This window comes from Hippopotamus amphibius, chromosome 7 (genome assembly GCF_030028045.1).
Source record: "Hippopotamus amphibius kiboko isolate mHipAmp2 chromosome 7, mHipAmp2.hap2, whole genome shotgun sequence".
NCBI lineage: Eukaryota > Metazoa > Chordata > Mammalia > Artiodactyla > Hippopotamidae > Hippopotamus > Hippopotamus amphibius.
Window position 1 is genome coordinate 136,120,599 of NC_080192.1, and position 25,269 is coordinate 136,145,867.

General features: G+C 38.9%; 1 protein-coding gene across 1 annotated transcript in view; it reads right to left on the reverse strand.

Annotated features, from left to right (window-relative positions):
• Nucleotides 1-8,044, reverse strand: part of VSNL1 (visinin like 1) — a 108,435-nt gene extending 100,391 nt beyond the window's left edge. Inside the window, exon 1 of the mRNA XM_057743730.1 lies at nt 7,780-8,044. The gene's annotated coding sequence lies outside the window, so the exon portion shown is untranslated. The remainder of the gene's footprint in view (nt 1-7,779) is intronic.
• Nucleotides 8,045-25,269: the final 17,225 nt, after the last annotated feature.

A 25,269-nucleotide genomic window follows, 5' to 3' on the forward strand; every position in this document is an offset into this window, starting at 1 on the left:
TCACTGGATGGGGATAGGTTGTTCATCAACTGAACATTAGTCAATAGAAGCTTTGGGAACTGTAGCAGGAGGCATGTCTTAAATGAATGTAAGACTTTGCCAAACAGATGCAGGTATACAGATCTATGCTAGGGCATTGATTCAGTTAGTATACCTTCTCTAAGACCATACTACCATGCTACCTGGGATATATGTGTATTAGCTATTTTTTTAACCACCAGCAAATTAGGACAAATATACTTGGAATGAGCAGAATAAGGTGAAATGGTGAAATGCAGTAGGTAAAGTGGAGGTCCAGAGGGGGAGAAAGAATTACTTACTATGCACTAAGCTCTTTTAGGTGGTACAGATATGTATATGGTGACCTCAAGATTCCTAGAAGGTAAATATATGATCCCATTTCACAAGCGAGAAAAAATAAACAAGATTACTTAGATTTAAAAGTCCTACCCAATTCTGTGAACCATCCAATACTCCTACTATATGAAAGAGCCTCAAAATTTAGGTGCAACTTCTGCAGACTTCAAGAGGAGAGAAGGATGCTCTTTTTTAACTCCAAATAGGAAATATACTTGACATTCTGTAGTAAGTAGAGCAGGAAATAGGGGGAGAAGGGAGGAAAAAGCTGAGGAGAAGTGAAAAGGCTCTTAGAAGAGCTAAAGACAGTAAGGCCATTTTGGATTTGTGTGTGTGTGTGTGTGTGTGTGTAGAGGGGCTAGAAACAAGTTTTCAGTTCAGTAGGAAAAAGGGGTTGGGAGGTGTATCTTCCTTATCATAAAAGCCCTTGGAGAGAAGAATGAAAGAGTGGATCATATGAGTCCTCCCACACGTACACATTGAAAGATTAGTCACGAAATTAGGTGGAGTAATAAGAGAAGTGAGTAGAGAGTATCAGACAGAAATCTCTTCTTTGGAAGGTATTAAAGGATAGAAGTACCATCGTATAATATTTAAACCAGAGGCAAGGCTCTTGAAATGTTTTCACTGAGTTTCCGTGACCCACTGGAGGCATGAGTGGGAGACAAGGCTCACATTATTTAGCTATACTGAAAAATAATTAATAGATGCCCTTGAAATATATTCCATAAGGAAACAAGCTTAAAAATGTCCTCTTATTTTCCATATTCTGTTGTGTCCAAGTACATGCTGGTATTATGCGGTAGGGAGATGATGGTAAAGGAAAGGTATTATGGAAAGCGGATGCATTTAAAGAAAGAATGAGAGAAATGGGAAGTTTGAGGTCTCAGTGTAGGCATTTCTTCTAGAAATTCTTTCCTCCATGCATCTATGCTGCAGTTTTATTTCACTTGACTTACTGAACTGCACTTACCTTCCTCGCTGGGCACAAATTCCTTGAAGGCTGATATTGCATCTTATTTAATGCTGATTCCACAGTGACTACACAGTGCTTGGCACACTTACTTAATAGATATTTGTTTTACAAGGTAGGTTAAGCACTTTTAACTGTTCACTGGTCATAGCTCAATTCCTTATTCAGAGGTTCCATTATGAGTGGAATTACTACAATGTAGAGACTAACGTGGTTTATGAAGCACTGATTTCTGATGAAAATGACTAACATTAACTTTCAATAATGAGGCATTATATTATATTCTTTAATCCACAGTCTTCTGTTTTCTATCCACGAATCCTATGAATTGCTATTTTAAATGGAAACTGAGGTTGAGAGGTTAAACAATGTATTCAAGGTCATAGAACTAATAAATAATAAACTATGGAATTGGGGATTTTTATCTAAGTGTATCAAGTTTGAAAACTCTTGTTTTACATATCCTCTCATCATTTTCTTTTGAGGCAACTGAAACCTTTGTGAGGGTTGAGGAATTTTTCCATTTACTGTTGAAAAATGGGGGAAGACTGAATAGATGGTTTTCACTTCACTCTGGGAATAAGTACCTTTATAAATATTTAAAAGAAAAGCTAACAATTTTGTTTAGAATTTAAAGTTATTTCACAATTTCTTTTTCATTTTTCATAAGATTTCCCAAATGAGCAAGAAAGCAAACACCAAGTACCCTATGTATAAATTTCAGAAACAGTTGAACTTCTGGAATAAACAAAATTTACAGTCCTTTCATTAACCCATAATATCAAAAGCCAAAGAATTCCAGAAATTGCTAATTGAAAATCAGACTTGTATGGCACTATTTCATACACAAAAAAATAAAATATTATATTAATAAGCATGTCAACTTTATTGATGATGCTTAATGGGCCTCCACTGGGAAATTTCACTCATAATTTAAGACTGGGTTTCAAGAAATCAGAAATAAACACACTAATCACAAATTAATAAAGCCAAGGCAAAATGTAAAACACCAGCATCAGAACTACTATTCTAAGATGCCTTCAACTACAAATAAACATTCTGAAGTATAAAATGACAGAAATATTAGGATCCATTTGTTCGCCTTGGAAAAAATTTACCAAGGCTGCAAAGCACATTTAACATGTTAATAATTTGCAAAAAATCTATTTACATCCAGCTCTTCAAAAGTTCATAGTCTTTCAGAGCCTGAGATAATAAACAAGATCCAAAGAATGGAGAAAAAAAATACACTTAAAGTGACAGATTTCTTTTCCAGAAAAGTCCCTATAGGAGCGAGAATAAAGAGAAACAGTACTCATTCTATAGATCTATAATAACTGCAAGTGAATTTAACTGATTTGTTAATACTTTGCCTTTTATGAGCAATACTTCAAAAAAAAATGAAACCTTTTTGAGTCCTACTTTCTATAAAAAATTCAGCAATTTTTGCATTAGATATACTGAGCTTGAAGGCCACTTGGTGAATGAGAGTACTCCAAGCCTTAACTGTAATTTAGAACAAAAGGAAACAGGTTGTTCACCTGAAAACAATCCAACAAATGGTTAGAAATGCAGTGCGTTGTCTTTAAAAAAAAATAAACAGACAACTGATGGCTACACAGCAGGTCATCTGTGTTAGAAATGCAGTGAAGGAAGGCAATGAAGAAATCCAGAGAAAACAAAAGAATCATGGACAAATTACCTGATTTGCATGCTTTAAGTTAGCTGCTGAAGGTATAGAACATCTCTTTAATATATTCACAGGCACCTTATTATTAAAGTGTCAAACCTCTTTGAGGATTCTTCAGTAATTTGCTATTCCATTTTTGTTTCATTCATTAAGCAGTTTCCAAAGCACCCCCAAGATCCCATTTGTGCAGTTCTCAATGAACGAAGCTGGAAGCAACTCAAACTATTTTGATTCACTTAAGAGAGCATAAGCTACCTTTAGAAACAAACTGTAAATGAGATATCCAGTGTTATGGTCCCTTCACAGTGTGAACAGGTTAAAATAATTCCATAGCTCGAGAGGACCATGATCTAAATAATTGGTACACATATTTACCATAGTCTAGCTTTACGTATTGATATCAGTTCTCGTAAATATGTAAAGATAATCTACATTCTTACTTATTAAGAAATAAAAGGGAGTACACTCTGTAAGTGGATTAAAAACATGCTTAAAGGTATTAATATAGTGCTTTTATGCCTTTGGTGAAGATAAGTTATAAAATAACTTTTAGTCTAGATTTTCCTTTTAGTAAGATAAAGATATTTAAAGCAATTCTAATTTTGTGCATGCTTTTAGTATAAATGATTTAATTTCTTGACATAATTAACAAGCTACAGGTAACTGATTCTTACTAAAGCAAATATTTAATTGAGAAATATTACAGAGTATCTACTATAAAAGACATTGTATAGATACTGTGGAAATATGAAAAAGATTGTTAAAATCTCTGCCCTTGTGAAATGCGCTTTCACATTGCAGACAGGTCTTTAGGATAAAAATGTTCCTCACAATACTAGATTTTTTATGTATTGAAGAGATGGATTAGGTAATTTATATGGATCTGTCAAGTTCATATACTCTCTAAATTATGGGAATTAACTACTGGGATAGTAGAAATATCACTCATTTATTAATTTATCTCTGCACCATTTGATACTTCAGAAAATTAATATATTTATATCTACTAAATGCAACTGAGATGGACATTATCAATTTCAACCTTAGATTAACTGAAAGTGATCCCCTCTATAAGAAAAATCTTCCTATCTTCCTAAATAACGCTAATTATAGGAGCATAAAAATTACTCCACACAAAGAAAAAGACCTTTACAACGACATTAAATGTATTTTGCTTTTGCAAATTATGAAACCACGCATTTGACATTGATATCATACTGTCATTCTATGAAACTCACAAGGAGCTCTTAGGCAATGTTTGGACCATACCTGTATGCAACCCAAATAGAAAACCTATGGCTTGCCCAAGACAACAATTCAAATCATGATATCCTATTACAGAATGATATTAACAGCACAGCAAATCAAAGCAGGACACTTAGCAGCTACAAGTCTCTGATGTCTGCAGAAGCTATATGGTGTTCAGAATAGCTTGGACTTGCCTGTTTTCAGAATGGTATAGCAAGACCAGGTGACATCTGACCCAAGAGCATTTGTTAGAGACAGACTCTATCCAAGACAGAGCTCATCCCAATTCAGCAAAGATTTACCATGAGGGAAGTGGTTAAATTAAATTGTTAATTGGGGATGTGTTGAGAAACTCACCGCTTGCTTCCTTACCTTCCTCAATGATTTCCAAGTGTATTTAGCTTATCTTTCAAATGAGGAAGAGACTCAGACTTAGTCCTTCTCAAGCCTCCCCTAATGTTTCAGCTTTTTCAGGTAAGAATTCCTGGCATTTCCCCAAAGGGGACATTTGTGATGGTTTCAGTCTCCTTCTGAGTGCCCAGGAGAAGGGACAAGAATGCCTGGATTATCTTTAAAAGGCCTGGAGCTTTATCACACAGGCACTCAGGAAATTTTTATGTAAGGGAGAAAATGAGGGAGGAACAGAGAAAGCAAATGAGCAGAAAGGAGGAAAACAGAAGGAAAGAGAAGGGCCAATTAGGCAGGTTATTATAGCCTGTTTTGCATTCCCTGTCCAGCAAGACAGTGCTTTAAAAGCTCTAAAGGTTTTAAAAAGCTGCACTGCTCTCCTTTATACGGCCTGCTTCAGGTAGAATCAGTCAGGCGTCTTCCTTCAGTCTTCCCGCCCAGCGCCCAGCCCCTTTCTCTGCAGGTGGCTTCATCTGGAGGATTTCCATGAAGGCTGGAGACAGTTAGGCATCTTGGATTTGGGTTCTGCCTTCGAGGAGCCAGAGGGGAGCTGGCAGAGCCTGCTGTGTGTTTACACTGCAGCTTCCTCACTCCACTTGGTCCCAGTGCCTGCAGCTGCAGCAGTGCTGGAGGAGGTGAGACAGGTAGAAAAGAGGGGAAGGCGCCTGCGGTGTCTCAGAAGGCTGGATTCCCTAAAGGATTCTGAGGAATAGAGCAGAGAGAGGATAGAGATGGGTCTGGACAGTTTTCAAACAGAAGTTGAAGACTCCGTCTGGTTTGCCAGTTTTCCCCCAAAACTTGAAAGATTCCAAAGAAAACGACTGAGAAGCCAGGAAGGCCAAACTAAACGCCTAATGAGGTGGGTATATCAGAAGTGAGGGGAAATAGAAAAAAAGAGATAGAAAGAGACCTTATCAAAGAAGAGAGGCAGAGAAGAGAGATGCGATGGTGTGAAAAGGAACCCTTGAGACTCTCTCAAAAGATGTGCTGGGGAGCAGGCAATTATTTATTTGAAGACTTCAGCAATGTCACTGAGGATGCTATAAGAGCAGAGAGAAGGGAACATTTCCACTCAACATTACTTTTTAATTCTCTATTTCACAGACTAGAAGTTAATTGACTTTCCCCTAGCTCCATGGCTCTGGGCCTCAAATTTTCTCATCTGTAAAACAAGGGGTTTGGACTAGATGCTTTCGAAGGTCTCTGCCCAGTGTTTTCCTCTATAACTGTCAGCCTATGAAGCAGGGTATCTGAGAGCAAACATCCGTGAGCTTTCACACCAGGTTTCCCCTTCTTTCTCTACCACTCATTTATCAATGCAGTGCTACACCTGCACCATTCAGGGAGCTGATTTCAGCTTTCAGTGATGGCAAGGAGTACAGCTCAGTATTGACAAATGGTTGGTCCTTCTGCCCTGGAGTAAAGAAGGGAGGGACAGGGAAGGCAGTATGATTTACATTTTGGGTTTCCAAGGAGAGGATAGTCTCGAATTTTCTATTTCAAACATCATCCACTTAAATAAATTATAAATTCCTCCAAAGGGTTCCAAAGAGTTGGACTGACGAAAGGGCCAAAAGTCCTATAATGATCTGTCTTATCTGGGGTAAAATTTATTTCATTTCATTCCAGAAATTGGATCTACTTTTCCATGGAAATCCAGAACACACTGGCCATGCTCTTCTCTTGTCTGCCTGCCTCATGCTGTTCCTCCAGGCTGCTTCAGTGCAGCATTTTGGGGGGTTATTAAACATCCAAGCTTAATGAGAGTGTACTCATGAGTGAGGTGTTCAATGATGCAGGACCGCCCCCCTCCCACCAACCACAATACACACATGTAGGCAGTTTAAATGGTAGTGAGGATAAAATGCGTCTTCCCAAGAGTTTCATTTTTAATTTGTCTCAACGTGAAATTCCTTTAAATTGAAAACATTGTTTTGTGGAAATAGAGCTCCCTGGCTCCTCTTGTCTTCGAGTGGAATGTGACACACAGATAGTATACACTTGTTTTTTCTACACCCACTAGCATTTCCATTTCATTTTAGTCTCCAAAATATGGCCAGTAGGGCAACTCTAGAAAAATGGATTCCCCCTCTGGAATCTCACAGGACACTGATTCGTGCAGTGCTGAGCACCAACAGGGAGCATCACCATTTCCTGCCCCCACCCCCAATTCACCAGCACCCCTGATTTCCACAAGGGTTTGACCTTGCAAAGACCCTTCTTCCTTTTCTGGGCAAGAAACAACCCGTTTTAACTCAAAACGTAGAACGACCTTTTCTCCTCTAAAGAAACACTACCAAAGGTAAAACATCTGGTTTTACATTTTTCAACCCTGCACTCCGGAATGCGAATACGGGATGCAAAGACAGGTAACTAGTTTGGGTCTGACGATCCCCATTCAGAGGCTCTGAGTCTCAGACTCTGTTCAAAACAGACCGGGCTGACCCGGTGGTTGAACATCTTCCCTTTTTCTGCCCATTCACCATTGCGACGAAAAATCAAAACCGAATGATTATCTCTACTCATTTCTAAATACTAACAGAGAAATGTGCTTATTTTGCGTCTAGCTCTGTGGTTCGAAACACTAACATCCCACTTGGAAACCAGCCCTGGTTTCCAAAGCATCTCGTCCACTCAGTTTTACTTAGCAAACACGTTCGCTGCTCTTCCACGGTGAGAAAAATGGTGCACCAGCCCCACGGATGACAGGTTGGTACTTGACTGTAACCGCTCAATAGTTTTATCAGAAACCGTAAAACTTCACAATCGGTCAATTACCTACTTAAATCCGTGTAAGGAAATCTGCCTATTTAAAGACAAACTTAAAAAGCACCTCTGTTTCACCTCTCTTAAATCTAGCCTAAGACAATCCCCCAAACACGACGCATATAAACACTCCCCCTTCCCCCACCCCCATTATTCCAAAAGGTCCCCCATGGACTAACGGCACGTTCAGATCACCAGCATTAACCAAAGCAACTGTCACCATGCATTTAGATGTATCCATGCAAAGCGAAGTATGTGACAATAGCCAAAGCATCTCCCAGACAACTGGCTGCACTACACATGCAGAAATGCAACGAAGATTGTATTTTCTACTTACAGTTATAGCGCTGCTCACGGTCACTTAACGAAAATGATAAAACTCAACAATTCTTTATAAATAAATATATGTATATATATTTAATTCGGAGAAGCGGCTAAGCCGTCTCTGTGTATGGTTCTCTCGCGCTCTTTTTCCCTGTGGAGCTCAAGGCTGCTTAAATCCCTCCTGGATCGCGCCTTGCAAGCCCAGCCACCGCCGCAACACGCTCCGGTAAGTCTCTCCTGCAGATTGGGAATCCCATAGAAAACCTAGGGTCCCAGGAGCCAGATGCGCAGGCGCGCGAGCCGCCGCCTCTCCAGGCACCCCCTCCCCTTTCCCCTCCTCCCTCCTCCCTCCTCCCTCCTCCCTCCTCCCTCCTCCTCCGGTTCGGCAGCCCAGCTTGGAGAGATCTGGAGCCGGTGACCAAAAGCAGCCAGGCATTGGCGCATGCTCAGTTGGAGGGTCTTGGAGTTTCCGCGAGTGGATTCCATGTGTCCAGATTTTAGCAGAAACTCAAAAGGAAAGTAGCTAAGAAAAGGGAGCCTGACCGCTGGAGCAACCTTCACCTGAACTGGCAGAGCGAGTTGAGCTCCCCACTCCCCGCGGTTACCCAGTCTGGCGGGTGAAGGCTGAGGCCAGAGATGTAACACGTGGAGCCTGCTTTTCCCGCCACCCTCAGGCCTAGAGGGCCCCCGACCCACCCTCTGCTGTAAGGTGAAAGAGGAAACTGCAGAAATCCCTTTCTCTGAAGCGTTGCCAGCAAGCTGTGAACGCGTCTCCACGGCTCACTGCGAAGAAACCCTTATGGTGGGCACTTTGCGTGGGCCATTTCTTCTGAGGGTGTTATACTGGGAGTACTGCGAGCCGGGCCTTCTAGTACCCCACTACTCAGGAGAGTCCTGGTCCAGAACGGCGTTGCAGAAATGTGTATTGAAGGGAGCTGGGTCTGAAGGTTCTCGCCCTGGATGACCTTGGCAAATCACGCTAATCATCAGCCAACGTTCAATAACAAACGCCTTGTTTATGCACTAAATACATTTTATTGAATATGCTTTGGGTGGGGCTGGAGGGGGGGCAGTGAAGGAGAGAGAAATGAACCATCCTCAGAATCCAGGGTTAAGGGATTGGAGTAAGCCATCTTATAAAGCCCCCTTCTGTGTCCTTGAAGGACACACGTTTGCCAGCCCTTCTCGAATCCTGACTGTCCTAGAAGACTTGGCAAGGAGCAGTGCCCAGTAAATGTTTGGTCGCTTCCCTACCAGGAAATCAAGGAGAATTCCCAAACGTCCCCAACCTGATCAATTTCCTTAAGTGTGTTGTGTGTACATTCACGTATTCAAGAATTATTCGTTGACCACCTGCCTGCTGACTTGAGGCACTTTTCAATGCCTTGGGGACAAAAGCAGCGAACAAAATTCCTCTTGAGGTTTGCATTCAGATGGGAATTTTCAAGAGAGGACATTCTGGAGGCGCAGTGAAGTCTTTGTAAGCAGAGAGTTTTACAATTTGCAAAGTGCCTTCAAACACCTTATCACGTCCAGGAAAACTGCAGTTTTCGGTTCTGAGGACCCTAAGAGTATCTCCCGTGACAAAAGGGCTCGAGACAGACAAATCTCCATTGCTAGGAGGGGGCCTAGCCCTAACTGCTAGTAGGGGGCGTCCGGCTTGGAAGAACCTGAGGTCACTTAAGCAAAGATCAAGAGAAACTCCGTGGGACAAGTCTCCGGCTTGGGAAGGCTAGTGTTTGGCGAGGGCCTCTGGCGGTAACGCCTAAGCCGCTGCCTCAAGCTCAGAGCCAGCCTGGCCGGCCCAGCGCTCAGGAACGCGCTTCCCTGGGCCAGACGCCTCGGGCAGGTGGCGCAGAGCGCGAGAGCGCTCGCGGGGCTCCCCCGACCGGGCTAGCCGAGGTGCCCTCCCGGCGGGGCTCTTCCGCGCGCTGCGGTGACCGCGGAAACCCGGAACGAGGACTTACGCGGAGCAGGGCGCGCGGGCCCGGCGCGCTGCGGCAGCCGAGCAGCTTGTGAATCTGGCGGGCGCCAGCCCTGCGCTCCGGGGGCCGCAGTGCGCACTGCGCAGCCGGGCTCGCCGGGTCTGATTCTTTCTGTGTCTCCGGATGGCGTGGGGGCGAAAGTCCGTTCTAGATAAGTCGCTTTGGTTGGCCGTGGCCACAACCTCCAAAGCTTTCAAAGTGATTTCCCGTCTTTTGCCGGTTTCGCCTACTCCCGCAGTTTACGCTGTGCTCTCTGGGCTGTGCTCTCTGGTTTCTCTCTGGAGAAGAGTCTCCTCACTGCAATCTGCACCAGCGGAAGGGGTCGTGGTGCCCTTTCTCTGCCTCGAAGACGTGTACCCGTTCATATACCCCGGAGGTCTCTATCGTGGCCATGTTAGGTTTTCGATGACTTACTGACAACTTGTGTGTAGGGAAAAATGAACACATACTTTGAACCGTGTTCTGCGGTAGGGGAGATTTGATTTAGAAGCGTGCGCTTTTGTGAAACAGCTTTGTCTAATTTGGGCAAGCAGATTTTGTTTGTTAGTTCTATTTGCACTGACGCATTGTTTGGCGATATCTTATGTTTTAATCTCCAGTTATTGTGCAATTTTATCTTTTTAAGCTCATTTGTTGTTGAAATTTTTTTTGTGATCCCTTTTATATATGCAACACGAAGTCACAGTAGGGAAGTCCATCCTAAAAACATCAAAGGGATATTATTTAAATTACAGAAAGCAGGTCCCCTCTATAGGATGGTAGAATGAACTTTAAAAGAGTGTGGTAGGGGCACTGAAAAATGAGGGAGCCCCGTGTTTCTTTCCTTCATCACTCATTTGCAGATGTGATCACAGAAGAGCAGAGATGCGCTGCCCTGGGGTAGAGGGTCTGGGATACTGCACCGACCGAGTTGAGTGAAGAAGGCCATCAGCTGCAGCAGTTGTCCCACTACTTGAAGTCTAGTCCCCAACACTAGGCAGGGGGAGGGATGGGGAGAAAGGTGCTTTAGGCAGAGGCTTGTTTGTTTTTTTCTGGAGTACCTGAGTACCTGTCCAGAAACAACTGAGAAGCCATTTTCCTTTCCTCAGTTGCAAATTGTATTTTTTTCTGAAGTACTTACTTCCACCTCACCCCTTTTCTTACTTCCACCTCACTCCTTCCTAGATTCAAACAAACAAAATAAAACCAAGAATAATTTTTTACATGTACACAACTTCAATTAGTATTTCCATCCACTTTATTTGTGGCACAGACAAGTTGAAAACTGAGAATGGCAGTAAAAGTGCAAATTGCCAGTGATATAACAGGTCTAAGCTTGTGGCCCTGTGCCCTCATGGTAATACTATTTATCAGACATGCTGTGTGTAAAATATATGAGCCAAGAAGAGTGGATGGGGGCATTTAGGCATTAAAGGCAAGGGGGCATTTAGGAAATAGGAAGGAAAAGTAAGTGTTTGGAAGACAACATTAGAAAATGAAAAGAGGCAGGAATTGGAAAAATGGATTTAAACTCATTTAAATTCATAAAGAATAATGATAGTAATTTTCTTGTATGGGTAGAGTGCCTTTATTTCAAAAAGCTAAGGATATTAATCCTTACAGAGGAGAGGCATTATGTAAGATAATCATGTTTATCCTGATTTTGTAATCCTATTTTTAAACATATATGGATAGACCAACAAAGTAAACTAGCTTCCCAAAGACAAACAGAAAGTTGTCACCTAGAATAAAACTATACAACAGTTTTTCTGACACATAAAGTGTTTATTGTATATGTCTGTACTCCTTCTACTTGTTCCCCCCCCCCCCAAAATAAGTGGAAAAAATGCAAGACCATGAAGGAGTGACTCCCATGCAGTTAAGGGAGCTTTCCATGCCTCTCTATACAGAAGAGGGATTAAAAGCCCTAGTTTTAATGGACTCAGTTGATCATTTCATCCAGCCCACTTCTGATTTATCTCTGTAATCCATGATTCAATCTAACTTCAGTTTGAAAGATCATTCTTTGCTGTGTCACCAATTTCCCTTAAAATTTGAACAATCCACAATAAAAGTTTCAAGTCCCTGCTGAATGAATTATTGTCAGTTTTGAGTTTCCAGAAGTTTCTTGAATTCTCAGAAATAGTCATGGCAAATGCAGGTGATCCACAGCCTTAAGAATAGAAAATGCTTTATTCCATTCTTTCCATTCATTCCATGTCTTCTACATTTGGGCCTAACCTACAGATTCATAGCAGTGCTCTCAAGTTGGAACTTTTCACCACTATTGTTAGTGACAACACAAAAGAAAGGATGATAGCAGACTTGAACTATATATGGCCCTTACTCCTTTTCTTTGATGATTTTTTAGGTAGTCCCATTTACCAGGCTGTACTCTTTTTTAGTTGTGTGATTCTGCAAATATAATCTTGGATTCATATTGTGGAACTTCTGTACTTTGGAGACCATCTGATCCTGAAGGGTCTTCAAAAGCCCTCCTTGACTAAAGCAGATCTTAATGACTTGTTTCTCCCTTCAGTCTCTATTTTCCTCATTATAGTTCCTTTGAATTTTCACTCGAACTCAACAGAGAATCTTAGCATAAAATTTAAGGGAAAAATAAAAATAATGACTTCTACACCCCCTCTGAGACAACCAACAAAAACAAACCTATATTCTTTTTTACCTACTGCCTGAAGAAGGAAAGAAACAGTTGGTTCTCTCAGTTTTTAGTGTTCTTATCATATTCTTCCTTTAAAGTTTATGTTACTATCCTAAAGAGGTTCAAAAAGAGAAAGAGTGACCATTGCTGACCTTTGACTTTTTTCAGAATGTAGGTTTAGCACCTGTACCCTAGTCTCTAGGAGGGTGGATTGTACTGATTTTTTAAAAAGAAAGAAAATGCCTGCATAACCAATGGTGGTGTTCAGTAGTGCATGCATGCTGAATTTCTTTTGACCTCATTCATTATTCATTTATCAGACACCTAGTGAGCACCTACTTTGTGTCAGGCAGTGTACCCAGCACTTTATATGCAATATTGTATTTAATAACAACTCCATTTACTATTATAACCCATTTTACAGATGAGGAGGAAACTGATGCAACATACGTATTAGTAACATCTCCAGATGCCTTCTTCAGTTGGCCTTAATCCTTCCTTCTTCTTCACCTCATTCCGAATAACATGCTTCTCCCTCTATAAATTACTACCTTTTTATCTGCCTAATATACTTATGCAAGATAAATGTTGTGAATACCGTGATCATCTTATTTCTCTTCAATAATCCCCCATTTCCTCCTCAGAAAACTTCCAATCCCAAATCATGTATTCAGAATCTTCTACTATGTGACAGACTGCTACTTGGATGCCTTAACCACAGAACATCTTTTTGTTGTTGTTGTTGCTGTTGTTGGGTGGAGGAGGGCAGGGAGGAAACAGGCTCAGATAAAAGTCTACTGTCCCCAGCATTCCTGCCTTTGCATCTATTACCTGAAGGAGAACAGAAATAGACGGCTCCCTCATTTTTTTTTGCTGTCCTTTCTATGTTCCCCCTTTAAGTCCATTTTATCATCCTAAAGAGGGAGTGTTCAAGAAGAGAATGACCACTGATGATCTTAAACCTAGACATTGCTCTCCGGTTCCTTATTTAGACTGCCTACAGAACATTTTCAAGTGAATTTCCTATAGATACTTCAGGTTCAACATCTACAAAATACTTATCTCCCCTGCCCCTTCACCTCCACCCATCTCCCTGTGCTCCCTAGCACTTAGAAGGTCCCCCCTATCAACCCAGTCCTCTCAATCCGAACCTTGGGCATCACCTTCAGCTCCTCCATCTCTCTCATTCCCCATCAAATCATTACTTAAGCCCTGTAATTCCCACTCTTTGAAAGTCCCTTAAACTCATCCCTCACTGCCACTGTATTAGTTCAGGCTTTCATCATCTCACTCCTGGACTTGTTCTTTTTCATTCTCATAACTATTGAAAAAACTCATATAAAATCACATTACTCCGTTGAATAAAACAATTAAGTGGTTTCTCACTTTATAGAGCAAAAATAAAAATGCACATCATACAAGACCCTTTGTTTTCTAGCTCTTGCATACCCCTCCTACCTCATCTCTTACTACATCTTTTCAGTCTTCTATGCTGCATTATGCTGTGGAGCCGTACTTCTGTATTTTTCTGTTTGCTCCTACTCTCTTTGTGGGAAACTCTCTTTCCTTTGCCTGGAAGATTTCTATTAATCCGTCAAGTTCAGCTAAAATATTATCTGTTGGCAGAAGAATCTTTCGCTTCCTAGCACATAGCAGACAGTTTACAGGGTTGTTGTGAAAATTAACTGAGATAGTATATATGAGAATACAAACTATGAAGCTCTATTCAAATATAAGATACTATGTAACAGCAATTTGTCTAGTAGTTATTAATACAGGTAGTGGTTGAGGCCATGAGACTAGATATGATTGACAAGGGACAAGTATAGAGAGAAGGGATGAGAATGGTAAAACTTTAGGAATCACCTAAGTTTCGGAAAAGGTATTTAGGAGAGTTTATTGTGCACTTGTTATTCTTATTATACATTTGCTTACAAACTCCTGGAAAGTAAAAACTGTTTCAATCATTTTAGTATTTTTCAAGCAGCACTTACAATATTGCCTTTAAAAAAGTGTTTGTGGGACTAAAATAATGATTGCCAAGGGTTCTTGTGTGGATCTAACCCAGCTAAAAGGGAATATGATACATAGATAATAAATAAAATAATAATATATGTTTCAAATATATGCATGTTGGTTGAATTGTTTTGGAGAATATTAATAATTAAATTGATGAGTATGACTTTATCTCTATGTAAATACATATTTGTGTCTATCTACCTTTCTATTTATCCAGCCAGCCAGCCATCCCTTCCTCCATCCATCTATCTGTCTAATTTTTTGTGTTCATATTTGGGATCTGTAGTAGATACTTTTGGAGAATATGCCTTGCCCACAAATAAATAGCTCCCTCTAGTCTGAAGAAATAGGTCCCTGGCTACTATCTGTTGCTTAATTGAATATTAGAACCTAGGGAGGCCAACTGGATTTTTCATCCTGGAAATTTGAACTTGACATGTGGAGAGTTGTGTCAGTTTCTCCATGAGCCGCAAAATTTAATGTATAAACTTTTCCCATCGTGTTTAGCTTTGACCATTTCCTCTGTATTCTATGGAGGGTTGAAACTTTGTTTTCCATAACACTGATGTGGTTTTCTGTAGTGTTAATTCTGTTCTTTTATGTCCAGTACAGATTTTAATTCTGTTAATACATTTTGTACGTTTTCTTTTTCAGCTTTAGCATTTCTGCCTTCATCTCAATTTGTTATCTCCCTGCTTTAGTTCCAGAGGCCATTTCTTTTATCTTTTCTGAAGATGCAAAATAGCCGTCTTCTAAAATTTTCTTCCCTTTCTTATTTTTTAGAAATAAAAATTTTCCCAAGAGTTTCTAGGGCAACATCCTCTTTCTTGGCTTTGCATTTTCAATGCATAGGTACAATATTGTTTTGTTGTTTATCCCTACTTGGAGAGGACTAATTGATCTAAAATTTTCCAACCGAGTTGAGTTTATATTTGCCTTAGATTCTCTCACTGTTTACTTGGGTACTGGTAACTTCTCTCAGACCTAGCTTTAAAGGACAGGTAGATATGCCTATCCATTAGTTCAGTCTACTTTCTTATAGAAAGGCAAAAAAAAATTCCAATTTCTTTATTTTTGGTTGAAATTTTATAACTAGTGCATCATATCTAATGTGATGAATTGTGAATCCATAGGACACACACATCATAATTTTGAAATTATTTAGGTTTGGTTAATCATTGAGAGGATAGTAATGACTGCAAGCTGAAAATCCTTTTTAATATTCCATAAAATATTTAAATATATGTATTTTTTCAATCTATAAGCCAAAGAAAAGTAAGTGAACTCAGGATAGGAAAAAAAATCTTTTTTTTAACTGTTGCCTATCACCATTTAGGTAAGATGTACTGGGTTGAATAGTATCCCCTCAAAATTCATGCCCATCCCAAACCTCAGATAGTGACCGTATTTAGAAATAGGCTCTTTGCAGGTTAAGATGAAGTTATAATGGATTAGAGCGGGTCCTAAATCCAAAATAACTTGTGTTCCTGTGAACTAATGATCGGCATATCTACCTGTCCTTTATGAAGAGGAAAGAGACACCACAGAGAAAACACCGACTATGGAGGCAGAGATTGGAGTTATGCACAAGCCAAAGAATGGCTGAGATTTCCAGCAACCAGCAGAAGCTAGAAAAGAGCATGGAACAGTTTCTTCTTCAGAGCCCCCACAGAGAACCAGCCTTAGTGACAACTTGATTTCAGACTTCTGGGCTCCAGAACTGTGGAAGAATAAAATTTTGTTGTTTAAGTCACCCATTCTGTGGTATCTTGTTATAGCAGCCCTAGGAACAATTAATAAAGAGGATAACTGCATTTAAACAGAGCATTCAACAGGTAAGTCTATAGTAAAGAATATTCAGGTATTGAGATCATAGAAAGATAAAATTTTCTTTTCTATAAGTAGACATTTCCTTCCCCCACTCATTTTTTTTTTCTGTGAGAATCACTGGATTTTGAATTAAGAGATATTGATTCAAGAACCAATTTTGCTACTTATTAGATGTGGTCTTGGGAAAATTACTTAAATTCTCTTCATGACTAGATTTCCTCATTTATAAAAGTAGAGCTCTATAGTTCAAAAATTCAAGATATTGGGCATCCACAAAATTCCAGATAGTAAGTTAATAGTGCTAATTTACATCTAAGATAATATTGAACCAGTTTCTTCCAAATGAAAACCAAATTAAATTCATGGTTTTGAGTTCATTTAAAATAATTTCCTTAGAGACTTTTCATATTGTTGCTTATCAAAATTAGGGACAGTGATCACAGTACCACTGCTAGATATAATGCAAGTTGGTTTAAGATTTCTCAGGCTAATTTATAGATGTTCTAATAAAATTGGCTATTAATAACACTGTAGTGTTAAACAATATTTTGGAATTAGACATATAAATAACACTTTGCTAATATAATACAATGTTTTTTAAAACAGACTTTATTTGGGACTTCCTAGGTGGCGCAGTGGTTGGGAATCCGTCTGCCAATGCAGGGGACATGGGTTCGATCCCTGCCCCAGGAAGATCCCACCTGCCACAGAGCACAGTCATGTGCCACAACTATTGAGCCTGCGCTCTAGAGCCCGTGTGGCGCAACTACTGAAGCCCACATGCCTAAAGCCTGTGCTCCACAACAAGAGAAGCCACCACAAGGAGAAGCTCTTGCCCCGCAATGAAGAGTAGCCCCTGCTCTCTGAAACTAGGGAAAGCCTTGCGCACAGCAACGAAGACCCAACGCAGCCAAAAGTAAAAATCAATAAATCATTAAAAAAATTAAAACAGACTTTACTTTTTAGAGCAATGTTAAGTTCACAACACATATAATGTTTTTAGAAACATTCATTGACCATAGACCTTATTGGTTCTGATTCTATAGGTTGTAATATAGTATTAGAAGATCAAGCATGTTGATTCTGGATTGGATAAAAAATAAGACTAAATAACTGACATTGTATTGCTTCTTTAATATAATGTAAACCTTTGGGATTCCTGAAAGATGTGTTCTAAGACCTTCCCGACTCTCTATTATATGAATATCGCTCTAGGATAAATTGCTTTCTTGGTAAAGTAAGCCATAATGCCTACTTATAGAATATTAAATGAGACAATAAATTAAATAAGAACAAGAAAGCTACACTGAGGTGCAGACACTGGGTGGTAATTTGAGCAGATTTACTAATTTAGTTATCAGTTACAACCACCAGCTTCCGAGTTGTGTAAGATTTAGATGTGAGCTTCAGCAAAGGACATATTACTGTCATTATAGCCTTCAGGGTCATTCACAAATAGATACAACCCAAAGATTAAATCTATAAAAGCCACATTCTATTAAAATCTGCTACCTGGAAACATTAAAATGTTCATTCATCATTGTACTCCTTGGAAAATAAGTGATTGAAACTTGAGATCATGACCATTTTGAAAGCAATTTGAACTCAATTGATGAGGATCAGTTTTGAAAAAGCAAAAATTTACTCTTTGTTTTTTATGAATTCAGCACGCATATTAAAAATTAGGGCTTTCTAAATACTTCTAAGTATATTGAAGCTCTTTCTCCTTAGGAGATAATAAATCTACTAACCTAAGAGAATGGACCATTAATGATATTACTTACACTTGTACTTTTTCTGTCCTAAAAGCTGTGTGAACGATTTGCCACTTAGGTCAGGAGGAAAGAATACAGTAACCCAACTCCATTTATGTTTTTAGAAACCACCAGTGTTCATCTGAGGAGTCTATATCTCTCCAGCAGCTGTTAAAAATAATTTGTAGGGTCACCTTAAAACTAATTAAGAAAGTCTTATTCAGGAATATTAAAGCAGTTAAGACACAATGTCCCTGCTGCTGTCAGGTGAGTATGCTTTCTACTTATTTCTCTGAATATTTTGTTCCTGCTTCTTCCATAGGAAGGATCACACTGTTTCTTGATGATGCATTTTATTCAAAGATAGTATAAACGAGTAGAAAGATGACAAAGATGAATCTCTTCAGATTTATGACAAAATATTTTTCCTTCAGAAAGAAGAAAACTGTCCTCTTTGGTAGTTATGGTGATGCTCTTCTGTAGGGTGAGCTGGAGCTGGGCCAAGTAACAGGCTGTGGTAGTAATTTCTGACCAGATCCTAGATCTGGAATTAGAGTAGAATACAGTCATCTTGGTATCTATGAAGGATTGGTTCCAGGACCCCCATGGCTGTATTAAAATTCATGGATGCTCAAGTCCCTTATATAAAATGGCTTAGTATTTGCATATGACCTATGCATATCCTCCCATATGCTTTAAGTCATCTCTAGACTACTTTTAATACTGAATACAATGTAAACACTATGTAAATAGTTGGAAATACAATGTAAATACCATGTAAATAGTTGTAAATACAATGTAAGTGCTACGTAAGTAATTGCCTGTTCTGCTTTTTGGAACTTTCTGGAATTCCCCCTCCCCCCAATATTTTCAACCCTTGGTTGGTTGAAGCTGTAGATGTGAAACCCATAAATACTTAGGGCCCACTGTAGAATCTTTTAAATGAGCCTGAGCAGGACAAGATCTTCTCAAACAAAGATATTCTGACTCACCAATGTGTACCACCAAATGAGGAATTTTAGAATGGGTTGGCATATTTCCACCAAAGAGTCAGATTACAAGACTGCTGAATTTAGATAGCTGTAGCATTTCCTAGTTATTCTTCAAGGTCTCGTTCAAATACTGTGAAAACTCCCTGATTATCAATTCCAGAGTAATAGTTCTTTCTTTTCAATTTCCATTAAACTTAAGATGCATGGAATACTCAATGAAATATCACCAGGGCACATAGTTTTCCTTTCAGATTTTAATATCCAACTATATTTTAAAGCTACTTAGTGCAGAAGCTGTATCTTATATTTCCACTTTGATTCATTTAAATGCCAAGTTCCTGATTCATAGTAAAGCTTGGCAATTATTTGGTGGATTATTTCCTCTATCTCTTTACTGTTCATTCTTAGTGAGGTATTTTTCTGTGATTTTATCAAATAGAATAATTAAAATTCAACTGAGAATTCTGATGATTGGAAAGATCATTATAACTTTATTATTATATTTTTATAACTTAATGATTCTGTTTCATAATTGGTATAATAAGTGTGATGCATTATTTTCTGTTTACAGAACCCAAAGCAATGAAAACCAGTTGTTTTTATACTGATTTTAAAGAGAAAACATCTCCCAGCAGGTGATTATATTTCTTATTATTCAATATAGGCTTGTACCGTATATAGTGGAATATATTATAAAGGAACTTAATTAAGAAGTGACTTAGTACTTGAATTAATTTCCATGAATGCCATAAGATTAGATTTATGGAAGAAAGAGGACATTTAATTTGACAAAAGGGAGTTTCTAGATTTATTTGACTGGGATATAGTGTTTACAATTGGCATTAGACTCTGAAACCAAACCATCTTTTGGCAACCAGTGTAATCATTTACAAGCCAAGAAAATGTTTATATTCTTCCTTATGTAGATGTCTTTTCCTCCCTCCCTTCTCTTCCCCCACCTCCCCCTCCTCTGCCTTCTCCTCCTCCTCCTCATTCTCCTCCTCCTCCTCATTCTCCTCCTTCTCCTCCTTGCTACTGACAGATGAAGGTTGTGCTAGACTTTTTTTCTCTAAGTGTTCCTTGATACTGATCATGGTTTTTTAAGGCCTTTTAAAAAGTTTAAATGGTTTTCCCTTTTATAGTTTCTAAGGGAAATTTCATACATTTTAATATTTTGCAGGTAATTGTCTATATGTAGGTAACACTTGTTGATCTAAAACAAATAGACTGCCAGTTATTTCTCCAGCAAAGATGGTTTTATTCAGCATCTGCAGAGAATTGCAATTGAGGTCTGTTACCATGGCGAGCCACATGCAAGTGCTTGCACAAGCAGAAGAAGGAGAACTCTTTTACAGAGGGGAAAATTGGGGAGGCTACAGTGAACAGAGTCCATGGCTTTTCATTGGCTAAGTTGTTGCCAGGAAAGAAGAGGAGTCTTTCTTCTTCACATTGGGCTCCCCTACTGTCATATGGTGTGAGAATTCCTCCTTCTGGTCTCCTAACTCTATTTAATTTAGGTTTTTGTTTATTAAGTTTTCATATTTTTTCCTTTTTTTTAAAAAAAATATTTATTTATTTATTGACTATGTTGGGTCTTCGTTGCTACACATAGGCTCTCTATAGTTGTGGCAAGTGGAGGCTACTCTTCATTGGGGTGGTGCGTGGGCTCCTCATTGCAATGGCTTCTCTTGTTGTGGAGCACAGGCTGTAGGCATGCAGGCTTCAGTAGTTGCAGCACACAGGCTCTACAGCGCAGGCTCAATAGTTGTGGCACACGGGCTTAGTTGCTCCCCGGCATGTGGGATCTTCCTGGGGCAGGGATCAAACCCGTGTCCCCTGCATTGGCAGGCGGATTCTTAACCACTGTGCCACCTAGGAAGTCCCACATTTTTTCCCCTTTTGATCAAGATTTTTCTCTAAAAGCATCACTGACCAAGAGTTAGGTTTTCCAGTTTCAGTGGCTTTTTGCTTCACAATGCCAGGAGTAGACTCTTATGAGTGTTCTGTATCATGTCAAAGGGAAAGTGGACAAATGGGAAACATATTGAAGTCATATCTGAGTAACAAGGAGGGGGTAGGAGAGACACCCTTTCAGACACTTTTTATCTAAAGTCCATATGTTATCAAGAGCATAGGCATTGGAGATCATCTGAAGCATTATCATCAAAGTTTGGTGACAGACTTCTAACAGGCATGGTTCAGATATCTTGGGAAAGCTGTCTCATCAGATGTCATCTACTTTAATTCTGGAAAATCTTACTTTCAGGTCACCAGATGATGTGCAGATCCAGCCAGACTTCAGCACTTTCTTTAGGTGTATCATGTGAATCCAAGAATCTATTCCTTGGAGTTTGGTAGCACAAGGGATGGTTAGCAGTACCTGATAGGAGCCTTTCCAGCAAGGATGAAGGAAGTTCTTCTGGAGGTGTCTTTTCTAATAGAGGAAATTTCCAGTGAATCATACACAATATTAATTGTGGGTCAAAAGATGCAGGAGCCAAGTGCATTGGGCATCTTATGACTGTCTCAAAGAATGAGTGTTTATTAGTTCCAAAAGGGATGAATCTGAGATTTATAAGGACAAATGGCAATGCTTCTGGGCAGGGTATTTGGAGGGCTTCTACAAATTTTGCCAATTGTGTCTTAATAATGCTATCAATTCATTCAACTAAAGATTTAGGGTATTAAGTGCAGTAAAATACTGTAAAAGTGGCCAAACAGTGCGGACTTGTCAAAGCACCTGCACAGGAAAATGGGTTCCTTGATTATTATGAAGTTCAAGAGGAATTCCCCAAGTAGGGATAATTTTTTCCAAAAGAACTTTAGCTACAGAAGATGCAGTAGCCTATCTGCAAGGGAAGGCTTCAGTTCAGGGTAAAAACATACAGACCGTGATTAAAGTACATTTATATCCATGTGATGGGGAAAGTTGTATGAAATCCATTCACCAGACCTCTAATCTTGTGTTAGGCAGTTTAAAATTTCCAGAAAGTTCTCTAGAATTAAAACCAGGACACCAGCCCACTAACTTATTGTACGATTAGGTTTGGGCAATTGCTAGTGATAATAAATTAAAATTATAATGGAATAATCACAGTTCAGGCATACAAAAATGGATGGGGGCAGCCATTGAGCACCTGGTCTCAGGCACATCCCGCACATCCCTGAACTTCTGTGAACTGTACCTAACCCAAGGTGTGTAAAACATCTGTTAGCTGCAACATTGTGTCTCAAGGTTCTTCCCCCTTCTAACTATGCAACCAATCCTTGCTTAACAAGAACCCCTACTTCTTGCCAGCTCCAATTAGTAATTCTTGATAAACGATTCATATAACTATAACCTTGTGGTTCTTGCCTTTATAAGCCTCTCCCATTTTGACAGTTCAAGTGCTTCTTGGATCTGTGGCTCCCAGGCTGCAGTCCTAACAAACCCTAAATAAGCCCCTTTTTATTTCAGTTAGGTCTCTGTTTCTCAAATTTTTGTTAATACTAGGTGACTTCATTGGAAACTTCTAGGGCTTTTCCAATGCCTGTTGATTGGAACAAAATTTAGGCTCACATACAAAATATCTGATGAACCTGTTCATGACTATTACAGTTAAATTCAGTTTTTTGGGTTTTTTTTAAGAAAGTTTTGGTCTTCCTTCAGATGTTGATTCCACTTAGGTAACTTTTAACTCTATTTATTAGTGGACTGAACCAGGACCTTTCCCTTCCAGTAAAAAGGACCAGGATGGGATGGAAACATGTCCACTCTAGATTTAGTCTGTCAAGCCAGCTCTCACACTCTAGATGAGTCACCTAAAAAGAAGATCGCCAAAATTTTTAATCTTCAACTCCAGCAAATGAAGACCCCTAAATGAAACCAAAACCTTCCTAGTTTCTGCTCTTTCCTGCTGTTGAGCTCTATTTCTTTCCGATTATAAGTCTAGTGCAATAAAATGCACTAGACTTAACGCAATATACCTAAACCAAACTCCTCACATTTATCCTCGTGATAGATCCTCAAACAAGTACAACCTCTCCCCTTCTCTTTCCTGTTAACAGTGTCTCTATTTTCCTAGTCATCTAGACTTAAAACTTTGGAATCATTGCTGATGTCTTAGCTCCACAACAGCACAACAGTAATTAAATTCTTTTTTTTTTAAGGAAAAACATTTAATAAATACCATTTGGAAATGTCTTTTTCTTTAAATTAGGTTCAAAATATTGGGAGACAGACATTGAAACAAAAATCTTAACAGAACACTTGCAAACCATCACAGCACATAGTGATCTTGCTGGACACTGTGTCTGCATAATGTCAACCGAAGGTAATGCCCTGCTGCCGTGTAAACAGACATGTCACATGTCCATCTCTGTGTGTTCTCATAAAGTACTTAGGTCCTTGTACAGGAACAGTTACTAGGTCCCAAGATTTTTAATGTTGTTACATGAGTTTGTGTTTATGAAGCTATGAGAAAACAGGAGGAGGTAAGTTGTGTTTGAAACTGCTCCTTGAGATGAGGCACATCCGAGTGATGAAGCTGCCGCAACAAAGAGGGGAAGGCTAATCCAGACATTTCGTAGAGGCTTCATTTGGAACATATGGTTTTGCCAGAGGAATAATAACAAATATTTTCAATTGAAATTTTGGTGTTAATAAAAGTTAGAAAGGAAGGAAGACACATCTGCATAGATGACAAACTGAATTTCAATATGGTTTCAATTCATTCACACCTAAAACTAATCCTGTATGACTGAGGTAGACTCTGGAAATAGCACATGCAAAGACTCAGATTTCCCAAAGGGCAATATTTAGTCATTTCAGAGGTTGTGAAACAAAAGTGCATTTTATAATTTTGAACATAAAATCAAGTGGGAGTCCTTTCATGGGAGGAAAACCTCCATCTCAATTCCCTATTTGTTGTGCCAAGTTTCCATATGTAGAGAAACCTACACACTGCTGGTGACAAAGCAGAATCTAGGTTATTTTATACATATAAATAAAATCAATCAAGAAATGAGAAAGGTAAAATAAAAAGAATAAATTTGATGACGTTACCTTAATATTTTTCCTGTTTTTATTAACAAATTTAGAAATATCCCTAAAGTTAGAGTTGTCCAGAACCAAAAAAACCTAATAAAAATTCAAAGAATTATTTGTTAATTTGTGAATGTTTAAAAACATATGTTATCTTAGGGACTTTATTTCTTAAATATTCATAAAGTTTCCACAAGAGTAAACAATATTAAAAGCAAATATCCAAAAAAATTAAATATGTACAAAAAGCCTAATTTAAAAGTATAAATAAGTAAACATAGTAATTATTAACAGTTTTTAGCTTTTTCTGAAAAAAAAAAAAAATTCATGGAGATGAGAATAAAACATTTGGGTTTAAAAATTTGTATTCCCCTAACACGCCCTCCAACTGTAATTCCTACCCTTTTCTATTGTGACAGATTCTTAGATTCACATAAAAATTATGTACATCATGAATTGTGTTAAATAAAAAATACTATACAATCTAAACAGTTATGCAACAGAAGATACAAAACAAATGTTAAAAGAATGATTACTATTGTTTCCTCATGTGGTTAAAGTGGCCATTTCTTGGAAAAGGCCAGCAATTATCCTTAACATTTTATGCCTATCACACAGGAACTACCCTAAGGTGACTTAACATTCACAAGAGGAAAGGAAAAGCAGGAATCTAGTATGAAGCCAAAGATTCAATAATCGAGACAACGCAGGAGCCAAAGCCCACAGGACAAGCGACACCTGCCTCATCCTTCACTTTACCTCAGGGTCAGAGGGTCGGGAAAGTGAAACACAACTGCGTCAACTGGTCTAGGATTCTCATCTGGATTCAGTAGTGTGGACAGAAACTTCCAAGGAAGGAATGCAAACGAAATTAAATTCTAATAATATATATATTTAAAAATCATTCACTTATTGCCTTCTCATTCCTGTGGTTGATGATCAAATACAGATCCTTAATATTTCTGGGTGTATGGCTATAACTTCTTATCTAATTTCTGCTAGGGACAGCATTCTCTCCCACTTGTCTCCAATTCATCCTAAATGCAACCACCAAAAGGCTATTTTAAATACTTCTTCTCCTGAAGTAAACCCACGAATATAGTCTTTCCTATAGCATAAAGTTCACACTTTTTTTTTTAAGCCTGGCATTCAAGGTTCTGAACACCTTGACCTTAAGTCTCTTTCTTGCCTATCTTCTTTTACCACTTTACAAAACCATTTTCTCTCAAACACACTTATTTACTCACTATTGCCCCAAT